The sequence below is a fragment of the Kryptolebias marmoratus genome, linkage group LG24 (assembly GCF_001649575.2).
Source record: "Kryptolebias marmoratus isolate JLee-2015 linkage group LG24, ASM164957v2, whole genome shotgun sequence".
Lineage (NCBI taxonomy): Eukaryota > Metazoa > Chordata > Actinopteri > Cyprinodontiformes > Rivulidae > Kryptolebias > Kryptolebias marmoratus.
This window is the reverse complement of record NC_051453.1, coordinates 13,270,657-13,285,415: the sequence shown is the minus strand read 5'-3', so window position 1 is coordinate 13,285,415 and position 14,759 is coordinate 13,270,657. Positions and strand designations below refer to the sequence as shown.

The 14,759-nt window shown below is 40.2% G+C and overlaps 1 protein-coding gene across 1 annotated transcript in view; it reads right to left on the bottom strand.

The window, feature by feature from the left end:
• The window catches only part of LOC108230553 (zinc finger protein GLIS1), a 72,458-nt gene that overhangs the window by 42,972 nt on the left and 14,727 nt on the right, over positions 1-14,759 (bottom strand). The window lies entirely within an intron of this gene.

Sequence of the window (14,759 nt, the reverse complement as noted above, 5' to 3'; positions counted from 1 at the left end):
GCGTAAAACATTATTTTCAAAATATGACTAAAAAGGCTTAAATTCTATGACTTTTCAAGATTAGGTGAAACCGCATGAAATGTGGTCCTTTAAGGAATGCGAGGACCTTAATTACTAATGTTATTGATGCAACATGAAAGCAAGAGATTTAAGAAAACAAATTTAACATAAGAGCTCAAGGAATTAAGCTGAAAATCCAATGAAACTAGTCAAAAACCTTTTGTTTTATTTGACTGTAAGAATAAAAAGTTAGAAGAAAAAAAATAACGTTAAGGGAAAAAAAACAAATCATAGTAATTTTGTGTTCTGCTGTATTAGTTTTGCCAGGTCATGGGGCTCCTGGGTGTAGTTTTAAGGCATTTATTTTAATATTCTAAAATTGTGAGTTGATGAAAGAAACAGATTTTACGAGTGCAAAAATAATAATAATAAGAAAAAACTAAGAATAAGAAAGAGAAAACTGTGAGAGACTGTGTGGACAATGTTTGAGAAGGGTAAACCGATATCCCCACACACTCATCTGCAGGCGACCACGCGTTTCCCCCGGTTTCAACCTTCTTAACTCAATTTCTCAAATTTAATTATCTCTTAACAATATTATTCATAATGTTATCGCACAGCATGAACTTATATTGTTAAAGGAACCCAAACATTTTGCAAAAGAAAAAAAAATAGGGGAATAATAAAAGAGTTTAAGATACAAAATTAACCAAATGTTGGTTTATTATTGTGGAAAAAAACCTATAAAGGAGAAACTGAGTGTTGCAACACGATTAAAAACAGAAGAGAGAAGTGGGAAATGTTTTTGAACGTGGGGGGAAAAAAAAAGGTTGGAAGAACGAACCAAAAAAGGTGAAAACTGAAAAGGTATTTGTGGCCACGTTCTCCTCCACAGTTTAACGACCACAGGGGTTTTTTTCGTGTCGCGTCCTCGGCCAACGTGTCCACAGTCTCCTCTTAATGTCCTGCCGCGGTTCAGAGCAGAAACACAAAGCAGTGGAGGAGAGGCAAAGCGGGCTCCACAAACAGTCCGTCGCCGCCGGGGGACTGCAGCAACAACGCTGCTTTCACTCAAAGCTGTTAACAGAGGACTTCCAGGCCCGCTCTGCTTTCAGCAAGAACGACTGTTCAGCATGTCTGGATGCTCTTTTAGTTTTTATTATTATACTTTTTTTTACTACTTATTGGCTCTGCAGCCTCACCTTCATGTAAAACTTTTAAGGCCTGCTGATGTGAAGCCAGAGACAGAGAAGTGTTTGGTCTTTCTCTGTCTAAGGTCCAATTAGGAGGAGACATGAGTTGACTTGGAAACGATGGGGATCATCAAATTCAACAAATTGAACAACAAAAACAAAAATACTCTCAGCCTAAAACGACTAATCTAATACTTTAAAGGTGGGTTGGCAAAATGTTTCAGCTACTACTACACCAAATTTTAGCTAAATATCTGTAAAGTTGGCTGGGTTATAGCCATTTATATGTTGGCTAAAGTTGGCGGCCATCTTGAATTGAGTTGACTCCAAAAGTTCATCAGTTGTAGATGTACATCAGCTGATTACTTTATGAGAGTTTCATTCAAATACATTTTGTGGTTCATGTGATATTTTGCAATCTGGCAGACAAACACAGACAATTGCATTATTGCCTTTGGATCATTGTTTCCAAAAAAAAAATCCCAATTAAACTAAAATGATAATTATTATCGTTTGAAGCAGTATATGGATGCATTTAGTTACATGAATCTTCACTGCCAGAAATCACAAAACATATTAAACAAGAGAGATTTATTTGTTTGACAAAATGTCTCCCAGAAACTCAATCCAGTCACCAGTTTTTGTTTCAGTTCGGATCTTGTAACCCTTACACCTGATGTTGCTGTTCGTTCATTTGGGTTGCCTTTTTTAAGTCTTTACCTTCTGCATCTAAACCAACCTGATGTTTTTGAATATATATATATATATATATATATATATATATATATATATATATATATATATATATATATATATTTATTAGCATTTATTCCAAGGTTGGGTTTTTTTTTTCCTTTTTTTTTTGCTGCAAACAACTGCAGATTTTTGATTCATTGATCCCCTATTATTTTACGAAGACTGACCAAACTGTAGCCACAAACACCCAAACATTAGGGTGAAACTCTGTGTCTTTGAGTAAGAAGTTAAAAACTTGTTGCAGAGAAGCAACACACAGCATCAATAGTTTCAAAAACAATTTCATTCAATACCTAGTCTGCAGAAAAGCCACCACCTAAGACCTTGCGTTGCTTTTACTTAAATACAACAGAGGAAGAAATGCTTTCTGAATATGCCGTATGGAAGATTCTTTGCCTGTTTCCAAAACTCTCTTTGCACGTTGAAAATAAATGCACTCAAGTGTCCTTCCATGAGACACCTTCAGCGTGTTTAAGACTTGAAAGTGTGAGTGTTAAATGAGTGTTAAAGGTCTGGATTCCTCCCCTGCTGCAGAAAGTCAGCGCTCCAGTGATTTAGGGCTTTGCTACATTAACAGAAATCAGTCATGCTCCGACGGGGGAAACAGCAGGCTCCTCGGCAGATGGAGGCTTGGATGGAACCCAGAAGTAAATTCGGTTTATATTAAATGTGCCATGGTAATTCAGCGCCGAACATTTCACTGTGGGTTAGGGCTCAGTTTGATCAGGACGGCGAAGGCAGGGACTGAAGTGAAATGTGAGAAACGCGGCGGGAGTGACAGGTGATGGAGGAGTGTAAATGTTGGAGTGTGTGACAGAAGGAGGGACTCCGTGGGAGAGACACAAAAAAAAGATCAATTCTGAACAAATGGGTGGTCGGCTCAGTGTGGCAGCTTTAGATTCCTTTGGATCTGGGTGTGAGTTTTGATTTTGTTTTTCATGTTATGCTCTTGGGAAAACTAAAAATTAAAACAATCTGTCTGAGTAATCCATTGATACAATTAGCCCGAATGGAATTTGAACTTTGAAGTGTGGTTCTGTGGAAAAATTGGTAATTAATATCTTATCTTAGATAGCTCTTTGAACAACCCCACTTTGGAGAAACAGAGTTTAAAGGTAGTCCGAGTGCTGCAGTCTTAAAGGGATAATCTGGCCATTTTCAAAGTGATGTTCTATCAAATAGTTAATATCTTATCAGCTGTGACATTAGTCATTGAGCACAGAGTACAGAGAGAAGGGCAGAAGTAATTTTGTATGACACCATCTGTTTAGTTTGTCACTATTTTCTCAACCACACAATGACCGTATTTCTACACGAATGTATCATGCTGAGCATAGATCGTGTACATCATGTTGTTGGTGACGAGGCTACTAAATGTATCAGTCCGCCTTATCGGCACGTCAGTCAAACGTTAACTCAACTCCCAACGGATGTTTGAAAACTACAGCAATCCATTTTGGTCTTTGCTCCCCTCAAACTAGCCATTAGCTCGTCAATCTGGTCAGAATTAAACCGTATTTCTCCAAGCTGAGGTGGTTCAAAGAGCCATCTACAACAGGTAAGATGCTAATTCTTCATAACCTTTCCACAGAACACCACTTTAAATAATCTGAGCTATCACTTTCAGTAGCATAACAGCGAAATGCAAATTTAACCAACTAGAAATTCTTAGAGGAAGAATTCATTTAACCTGTTTGCCTGAAGGAAACAAACTTCATGCTATGGTTAAAACGAATGAACACAAAACCAGCGTGTTTGTTTGCAGTCAGACTCCCCAGGGTACATTTAAGAAGAGCTCATTCTGATCATTATCCTGCCACTGAAATTGAGTTTGCTATTTGATCCAGTTCTTGTTAGCACATCCGAACAAGCAGGTTGAGATGTCTCCCCAACGTACACATTTGCAAGCATTCAAGCCTAATTAGAATAAACTGTTTAAGGGCGTGAAATCGGGGATGCAGGGGCAGAAAGCAAAGAGACAAAAAGAGGAAGGACAGTGCCAGAAACACCGGGGGCAAGTGCTGCTTTAGGTACAGAGACCATGTACAGATGTGCTGGCTCATCCTCACAAAGAGCCACTGATGTCAGCAACTGGAGACGCACGCACAAATAAGGACTCTATTGTTATCGGCCAGCTGGAACGCCGCCCCTAAAAGAGGAAAATAGTCCCTCTTTGGAGCAGGGGAGAAACAGGAAGATGCAGCCTAATAATTCTCCGTTCCATCTAAAGTGGTATCTTCCGCTGCAAAAATGTCATCACATGGTATCACTTGCTGCCTCCTCTCCTGTATAATTAAAGCATCACGTTCCTTTCAGCAAGTAAGCAGAGGATCTGAATGAGGCAGAAGAGGAGAGGCGAGATAGAAGCTGCACTGGACATAAACATTATATATGTATATAGAAAAAAACAATGTCTCATACTGGAGGGGAGAAGCTATATATGGAAAATGTTAGTTTTGCCTAGTGCCATGGATGGGTGGGCGATCGTGTAGGTGCGTTCACTTGTCTGTTAACAAGATATCTCATAAACCAGTGGATGAAACTAACAGGAAGTAAACACTGAAGGTACAGTGAAGGAGTCAACCTGATTCAACATGACCACCAGAGCTAATCAACCTTAAAAAACACAAAACTGGCTAAAACGCAGACACTGAACTCAAATTTGGTGTGGTAGTAGCTGAGACTGACCCCTGTCATATACTTTAAGTGCTAACAGATCTTTGTTTAAGCCATCGGCATAAAAGGCAGAGGGAGAAATGATTCTTTTGAGGAATGTTGGTTTCGTTTGAGAACATGTTGAATTAGCTCTCCAATCCCTTTTGGACAAGTGTGATCTGATGTCATCCATTATAGTTCTAGCTTTGCAAAGAAATAAAATATGCGCACAGCATAATAAACAACTGCAAGTGGAAAGGCCTTTCTGATCCTTCTCCTGGTAATTAAGGCAGCCACTGTGACCGTGAGGGTGTGGAAAATTAGACCAAAGACAGAAACAGTGAATGAATGAATGAATCCAGGCTCACTGATTCCGATAATTAGGGCCCAACTCTGTCTTTATTAAAACACTTGTGGTTACTGTGATTACATAGATTGTTAGGCATGCTTCACGTAACTGCATGAATCTCACACTGGAAATTGTGGCCGGTTAGGTTGTGCTGTAACTGTACACCTTTTTTTCCGGCCACCCCGGGGGCCGATGATCAGAGCCGCGTTCAAGTTCAGCCGTGTTGTGCCTTGGCTAAAACGTCTTCCTGACCTCAGTGACTAATAAGTGACTAATAAAGCCGAGCAGACATGTGTCTCCAATCTGAGATAACTTAACCCCTGAAGAAACAACAAGGTCATTATCCCAAGATATTTAGTTATGACTGCATCACCATACAAAGCGTTCCGATCCATACAGTACTGAAAAGCTCAAACCACATCATCACATTGTTATATGTCGCTGTCTCATTTAATGAGCGCCTCTCTTTCTCACTCGTTCTGGTGTTGTTCTATCGCCACAGACAGACCCCGCTCCGCCATCTGATCAGCAGATGCTCTGGACAGCATTATTAAGTGTAATTGGTGGTAATCTGGGGCGATCTTTTATTTTGGTGACACATCATTTTCTATAATTCTCGCCTCTCCCTTTTAAGTCACCTATAATAGTTGCGTTAAGTGCCAGAGCGAGGCTGCACTTGTGCCAGTGTTTAATGCGTTCAAGTCTTCGGAGACATGCAGGCCACAATGAAAAGCAGATGTGCAGATGGATGGACGGTTTAAGGAGAGGGGGGGCGATCAGAGGTGTACTGTACTGAAGGCAAGGAGGGGGGTGTGTTGGGGAGGGTAACGGTGTGTCAGGAGTTTGATGCAAACATCTGAACCCGAGGTACAACGAGCTGCCAAAACCACAAGACAGATGCCTCTGGAAATCCTACGTGACACCTCACCTGGCCCCACTTTGGCTCCATAAATCAAAACATTCACCACTTAAACTGATAATAAAGATCATTTTATTCCCGTCTGCCCCCAATACCAACATCTGCCACAGTACTTTCTCTCCACCTTTCCTGTCTTTCTACATGAGACAACACATACGAATGTGTGATCGCAGGCTGCGGGACTTTGTCGTGGGATGTTCTGGGCTGCGCGTCTTTGTCCAGTGCAGATGTTGTGCATTAGGTTCGAAAGTCTTTCCCAGCTTCTCTGAATCTCATAACTCATGTCTATATTTGTGTCTGCGGCGTAGGCCCGGAACTTATTTGTTTGCTTAGTAATGGATGTATGATTAAAACCCGAGGGCACAAGTAAATGAAAAATAACAATGTCTGGGAGGAAGCTCCTCTTAAAGCAGGTGCAGAGCCAGGGAAGGAGGAAAAAAAAACTCTATGAAACAACAGCCGGAGCACTAAGAAGTGAGTGCGTTTTTTTGTAACAGGATTACCTCTAGCAGCAGTCATGAAAATTTTCATAGGGATAAAATCAATTTATTCTGGATGATTGGAGCTGTTTGCAAAATAGTAACTTTAGTCCTCCCTGTTTTCTCATGGTCTGCTCACATATTAACTCTTTATCAGCTGCGAAACTGATAAATAAAAACAAAAACAAATGCAGACAAAGTGAATGCATAGAAAACAGAACAAAATATGCATAAGGAGACCAAACAACACAAAAAAGAACACCTAAGGAGACATAAGAACGAAGGAGACATACGACTAAAAGGAACCAACAAAAAGAGACATAAAAAGACAAATGGATGCATAAGGACACAAAAGAAGGTGCCTTAGGAGACACAAGGAAACAAAAAGAGACAAAAAGACCTAAAAACATAAAGGAAGCATAAAAGACAAAAGGAATGACAAAAATTGTATGCAGTATGTGTTTGTTTTAACAAATCTGAAAACTGAGAATAAGCCAACAAGTATAAAAGCTTCACAGAAAAACATAAAAAATATTTGACAAAAAAAAAGTCAAATAAAGTGAAATATCATTAAAAAGTATAAAAGTTACAAATACCAAAGGTCACAGCCAAAATGTCTTGAATGAGCTGAACATTTTAATAACCAAACGATTAAAGCAGCTGAAAGCTTGCTGAAGTAGTTGCAGTCCAAAAATCATACAGAAGAAACTAAACGGGAAAGCTGAATCAGAATATTCTCACTATTAAAATAAAAAAAATGCGATAACATTGAATATATAATTTTTATACTGTACACGCAGCTGAGCTCAGCCACACAAACAAAGCTCTTTGTGGACATGGCTGGTCGTTCCCATTAAGTGGCTACTCAGTTTTAAATCCCACTGCTTGGTAAATAATTAGCTCTCCTTTCTTAAAGAAGAGGGAACATGCTGTGGGAAGCAGGCACCCACATAATATCAGGCTCTTCTCGTGGAGTAGTGCTAACCACAGTCATGAATGCAAACAAATAGCTGGCAGTCATCACCTATACCCCAGCCTGCCCCACCCGCCCCACTCCAGCGCCAGACTCTGTGCCCACTGCATCCCAAACACCAGCCGCTTCAACACAAAGAAGGGTCTGAGCTGTCAAAAGCCAAACACTGAGAGGATATTTTAATAGGAGGATGATGGGAAACACCCCTGCCTGTTCGTTTCCCTAACACACCCAGCCTTAAACAGAAACAAGAAACTCACTCTGAAATGCAAAAGGAGGAGCTCACATTCACCAATCACTTCCTCTGCCGTCATTAACGTAATTAAAAGTTTACACTTGTGCTTGTCACCACCTGGTGGTCACACCTTGTCACTGGTGGAGCCTCACACTCCACCCATTTTAAAGATAACCACAGGTGATCAGAATAAAGCCCTATATAACCAGGGGGAAGGCCTCGAGGGCTCATTTTGCACATTTTGCATGAACTTAACACTGATTGTAAGATAATGAACTCATGCCTCTAATATGATTTCTGTCAGCAGCAGTAGGAGAATCAAGAGACGAGTTGTTATTAGAAGTAGGAGTGATAAGAACAACACACGGAAAAAGGAAAGAGCTCAAACACTTGTGTCACTTTTACAAAGTTAGAGATAGTTCTGTGGAAAAGGTATGAACAGTTAATCTACCTGTTGTAGCTAGCTCTTTAATTGACCCCCGTTTGAAGAAGTAGAGTTTAAATCAGGTAGTTTGAGTGAGGCCAAGCAAACACTGATGTATAAACCTTTGCATTTCACATTACACTACTTTTCAGCAGGAATAGCAGAATATTTCGGCTGGAAAAATGGTGTATTGTGAAACTGGTGCTCCGAGCTGAACCAGAAGAAGAGCTACAGCTAGTTGCTGCAGCTCCCAAGAGTTTTTAAAAAGAAAAAAATTATAATAATAAAATAGTGGGTGATGATGTTTTTGAAGAGGTTTCAATTCGAGCTGAAAAGTGCAAAGTTTCAAGCTGTAAAACTGCAGTGAGCTGCTCTCACTACAGGGATGAACTCACATGCAAATCACTCTGCCTCCCCTCCGTCCTGAGGGTTGTTAGGGTCTCTGAGAGCTCTTAGCTGCTGCTGTTATTTGCACTTGCAAATAACCGTAGAATCTGTGTAAATAACCATCCAGTGCAAAAACTGACAATGATGTAACAGTTTATAAAATGGCGTTTGCATTAACCTCTACAATGTTTGAAATGTTTGGTGTTTTAGGACAACAGCAATCCACTTTGGTCTTGGCCCTCCTCGGACTAACCGTCAGCTCGTCACTCTGGTCAGAATTAAACTGTATTTCTCCAAACTGAGGCCATTCAGAGCGCAAAGAAAGAAAGCTTCAAGTGAGAGACACAGTTTGCTGACTGTCAGGAAAAGGAGGTAAAAAAAGAAACATCAGTGCTGAATTTTTTTTTGTTTTTCACAAACACAAGCATATCATGTGTCTTATAGAGCCAAACGTCTTCAGATCATTTGTTAGAAAAGCAAAAATGTGAAAAGTAAATAAAGTGCATTAAAGCCAGCAACTTCGGCCTGACGTCTGTGATAACAAGGCCGTGTCCACAAATCTGTCCGCTACGAGGATTTATCACAGACAATCAAAGGTTTACAACGAGCACTCAGCCAAACCACATCCGATCGTTTGACAGCGAAGCCACACGACTGCAGGGTCCAAACTCAAAGTGTACAAACATCAGTCAGGACCAGGACCTCGGGCTGACTCGGTCAGGCTCACCAAACAGGACAGGTTTGGGTTTTTGTGGACGTGACTGGGGGAGGCCGGGCTGGTGACGGACGCTCAGAAACACGGCTCTGGGGCGAGACTAAAAGGAATCGAGGGGGGGTTCAAAGTCGCACAAGAGGTGGTTCTGTTTGGAGAGGCAGCAGTAAATACTGTCAGGGTGAAGTACTTACACTGAGGGGCTCTCACAGTCTCACTGAAGGGGGTAAATATGAGTCCAGTCCCCCTTTAAATAGAACTTTCTAATTTCTTTAAACAACAGATTCTAACTATTAGTGTAAAATTGACACTGGTTTAAAACATTTCAGCATTAATGTAAATGATTCTGTCATAAAAGGGTGCATTTAACAGCGATGTTATTCTGAAAACAAAAGCCTCCTTCTGTCTCTGTGCCCACTCTAATAAAAAAACAACATATATTCTTCTGAAACTTTACTGAAAGCAGATCTTTTTTCCACTATACATAAGATGCATTAGAAATGTTATTATAGTACAATAAAACATGGTGATGAAAATGGCTGGAATGTGTGATAATTAATCAACTTGATGTCAGCAGTGATATTAAACTTGTGCTGAATGTATTCAGGGTAAATCAAGGTGGGCAAAATAAGGCCTGAGGGCCAAACGTGGCCGTTGGAACATTTCCATTAGGCCCTCAACGTTCTTAAATGCTCACCCAATATTACTTAAAACATATCCTAGAAGCCAAGGTTTAAAAGTAAATGTTTTAATTAATATTCTGATGTTTTAACTCTTCAAGAAGACAAGATTGTTTGTAAGTAAATAGGCCTAAAATTTTCTTTGCAGAGTTTGAAAAATCAGTAGTTGTGTTGAGAGAAACGGAGCCAAAATGGATACAAGAAAAAAATAATAATCTCACTGTGAACAAACATTTATTTATCTATCTTGAAACCAAAAGCTGGTGGGGTGGTCAGTTGACGAATGGTCGATATGCCACTTTAAAAAGTTTGGCGTCAAAAAAACATTTTCTAACATTTTTTAACTAGCATACCTTGACCAAATGCATATGACATCTCACGTGATTCATGGCGCTCAAAATATTAGTTGGGGAGGACTCTCAGTTACTACCACACCAAAATTTAGCTCAATATCTGTTGAATTGACATTTTTCTGTTTACTAAGGACAATTACTTGTGGCAATCATTTTGACTCCTAAGTTAATTATTGTAGAAGTGCACTCAGTGAGTTTTAGAGAGTTTTATTGGGAGCCATCCAGTGGTTATTGAGATATTTTGCTAACAACAGACAAAAAAAAAACACACAGGCACACACATAAACGCCCGTCCTTAATGAAGGTGGTTAATGAAAGACTGCTAACTATGTTGCAAAGCTTCTTATTACTTGAAAACTCTTTTTCAATTAAAACAAATTATACATCTCTGCCCAGATCTGTTAATTCTTCTTCTTGGAGCTGTTCTCGGCCTCCCTCCTCCTCCTCCTCTTGTCAGTGACCGGTTCATTATGGTCCAAAGAGCTGGTTTGTCCAAAACTCACAAATCTCTTCAGCCAGAACCCAATATTTACAAGCAAACCCGGATCTGTAAGAGAATTCGATTGGACACAGATGGCAGGAAATTCCTCGGAAATGACAGTGGCCAAACTCAACCGCACGACATAAAGAGCATCTCCGTGCGGCAGACGCATCAAGGCCCGTCTGACAGATACTCTCCCTTCTTCTCGCCCAGCACCACCTACTGCCGTCAATAACAGTTTGACAAGGCAGGAGATTTATACGACTTCTGTAAAACAAGTGATCACTTCACAGCAATTACTGTATATTTCTTAATGGTCTAGAAGCAGTGGCGGGGGAGGGGTAAATGACTAGTTAGCAAAACGTCTGGAGGTAAACTGCCTTGATGGTCGGTGGTCCAACTGAGAGGCTGAATTTAAGCGCTTGTAATTAGATCACATTTGGATGGAGCAACATTTGAAAATGATTATTCTGTTACCTACACACAGAACCGTCTGGTGTACTCTGAGGGGATGCTCGCTGCTTAAAACGAGGGCCAAACCAGATGTTTGGAAAACCAGAAGGAGACTCCAGTTTCACTTCCTACTTCTTTCTAACTTTTTGTTGTTCTAGAGCAGGAAGAATAATGGAATGGCGCTTTGTGAAAAGGATATGTCCATAGCATGCATAGTAATTGCTTCGGCTTTTGAAGTTTCTGTTTGAAGCTGGGGTCAGAGCCTCTCCAAAGCATCCACAGTGAATATTAGTTAAGGTGACTGGGGGTTTAAATTCAATCTGAAAAGGCTGCTCTTTGAAGAAAATGAGTTGTTCGGGAGCTCACTATTTGCTATGACAGCAGAGAAACAGTGTTTTAACTTTATTTTTGATTTGATTGGCAGTGTAGTTTGTCATTAGCTTCTAAATGCCCAAACTTTAGCATAAACTTAAAGCTGTGTCCACCAGAAACCAATACTATACATCAAACCTGACCTGCAACACCAGAATATAACCATTTTCTTCACTAAACAGCAATGTTGTTAGCTTACTTGAAACATATTTTCACTAAATTCAGTGAAAATAACCATCTCAGCTGGGTTTACACTGTAAAACTGGTATTTGCTTATTTGTTATTTCAACATATTATTCTGACAGTGTTTTTGAGAGGTTTCTTTCAGCCAAACAAACAGTATTTATATCTGTCGTATCAAGATAAGTTATTTCGATAGGTCACATTAATTATGTTAAAACAGACATTGAAATGTTTTGGTCTCATTAATTAATCAAGCCCCACAAAACCTGCTGATTCAAATTAAAAGTGTCTTTTCTTGAAGAAATGCAAATCACCCGCTGCCTTGAGGGCTAAAGTATTAAACTGAGATGTCGAGTCTGTGTTGGGGATGATTCTCAGCTACTACCGCAGCGAAATTTGGTTTAATGCCTGTCCAATTGAATGAGTCATTGCTATTTTTATGTTTGCTAAAGTTGCTTAGCTGTGGTGGCCATCTTCAATGGGGTTGATTCTAAAATCTAATAAGATGTAAATGTACATCTAATGGTCACTTTCAATAAAACCCATTCATTGGTTAAGGAAATACTTAACTAACAGACACACACACACACAATTACATGATTCCCTGATTTTTATGGCGATAGATATTCCATTACTCTAATCAGCCCTGAGCAATTAGCTCATCTAAATCAACCAAACTCATAAACTTACAGGAGAAGGGTTTTTTTCTAGTCAATATAAAATAATGTCAGTAAAACAAATTGTTTCTTCACTTAAACCTTTAATGCATCTCCTGTGTATTTCTGAGTTGAAATAATTAGATTGTACAGTGCAGAGTGATTTGCAGCATATATGCTGTAGTTGGAAAGACTCAACAAGTAAGAATATTCATAAATATGTGGCGATTATTTAAACACTTTGGTATATATAGTAGCAAAATGACCTTATGTGACTCATTCAAGGCAACTGAAGAAATGGTCAACCAAATGGTAAAAAGCCGCCAGTGGATAAAAGTGTGGCTGAAAAATGACAATAACCTGGTTTGGGGACCTCCGTCTCAACTCAAAAGGCACCACAGGATTGGAATTTTTATAAATATACAGAACAAATAAGAGAGGGCCTCAGGTTTTCCACTGAGCCAACCTGTGTTGAGTTTCAAACCACACATACCCGGGGAAGTCAGCAATATCATTCTTTTATTGTGCAGGGAGCCCTCATTCACCAACGGCTTTGGTACTGAGGACCACCCCGCATCAAAACCACACACACACAAGACAGAGAGCGCACACAATCGTGCACCCTGGGTAACTTGAGATGGACAGTCCCCCAGAAACTATATAGGACGAAAAACATCAAACGGAGTCCCATAATGCTGCAGTTCATAGCGAATCCACAACCTCAGGAAGGGCTCTCTGTTGGTCACCGCTTAAGAAGTGATGGCAGAGCAACCGAGCCCTCGCAGTTGCAGGGACCGAGGCTCAGCGGGGCCCGTAAAAAACCCAAAGTGGGACCAAATGACACCTATGGAAACACATTCAATCTTGGGTGGTGGGAAGTCAATAGACAGCTATTTACACAGACAGCAGCCCAGCGTGTTGGAATGGACAGGGCCACCATCAAAGCATTTATGAGGAAATATATTCTAAGTGTCTAAGTATTTTAGATGTGCAGCCATTAAAGCCCTCAAGTGTTTTCCCTGCTCTTGTTTAATGGCTGTAATAAGAATCCCTTTGTTATGATTTCGGCTCTCTCTGTGTCCCTTCACCATGTGAGGCAGCCAGACTCGAGTCTGATTTTGTCTCAGCAGTAAATTTACTTCAGGACACAACCTTTAATTCTTTTTTTAATGCGTCCATCATACCACCTACATGAGGGTAACTTGTACAGAAGCAGGAATAAAAGTAAATTAAAGTTGTTAAATTAACAAGAACTCAGAATTTACCAAGTATGTTGGCACGTTTGTCTTACTGGTGTTTGGACTGGTCATGGCTCGCCGCCGAAGGTGAAGCAGCGATGATGTTTTTGCCCACGTCTGTGTGTGTGTTTCCGAAATATCTCACCAATCACCAGACGGGTTTTAATGGACCTCTCAGAAAGTAATAAGCTGATGTACATCTACAACTCAGTAACATTTGGAGTCAACCCAATTCAAGATGGCTGCCACAGCTCATCAACCATAGCTGATACAAAAGTGGCTATAATGCAGTCAATTTTACAGAAATCGAGCTAAAATGTGCTGTGGCAGTAGTTTAGAGTCCTCCTTAACAAATATTTTGAGTGCTAACCCATTTCATGAGATTGTGAGTAACGTCATTTACAAGATTTGACCAAAACGGCTTTATCAGCGTCATTTCTCAGCAGAAGATGATTTTAGTTTAAATCTCTGACATGGAAGTCCAAAACAAATCCACTAATGTTATCATACATCACATCTTTTCACACACACACACACGGCAGTGACGACATGCAGCAAACCTGCGCGGAAACATTCCCCGTAGACGCGCGTTGTAAAATTAGCTTGACACACTGACCAAAAGAGTGAAACATTTTAGGTTCTTTACAGAGTCAGATTCTTATCTAAAAGTGTTTACCACTGGGGAGATTTTTTGATTGGTTTTAAAAGATCCCTGAGCAATATTCCATCAAAAACACGCAGCTGAAGTCATAAAGACTCAACTTTAGCAGCAAGAACAGAGAGTCCTGCTGCAAACGGTCTGACCTCCACAGAACCCTGATCTCGACGTCAGTCTGGGATTTCATAAAGACACAGGAGATACTGAGACAGCCCCTCCTTTTAGATTTAGATTATTAGGTTGTTCCTAGCATCTTGAAGCCACGGTTTATTCTGCGGTTTTAGCCCTTCTCAGCTTCCACTCTGCACTCCACACCAAATCTAATTTGATTGTTGAGAACATGGCTTTGTGAGGCTAATACCATCAGTAGCAGGAACTGCTGAACATTGGGCTTAATTTGCTCCGGCTGTGTGTTCAGGGGATGTTTTACAGCAGAAGGAACTTTGCACAGAAATGTTCAAAGTATTGCAAGACAAGAGAGAATCTGAATGTTTGCACAAATGCTGTAATTTGCATCCCATCTAAATTTGATGCACCTCACAAATTAACTGCACGCGGGAGCAGAAAGTGACCCAATTAGGGGCTCTGATCCGTACCGTGAGT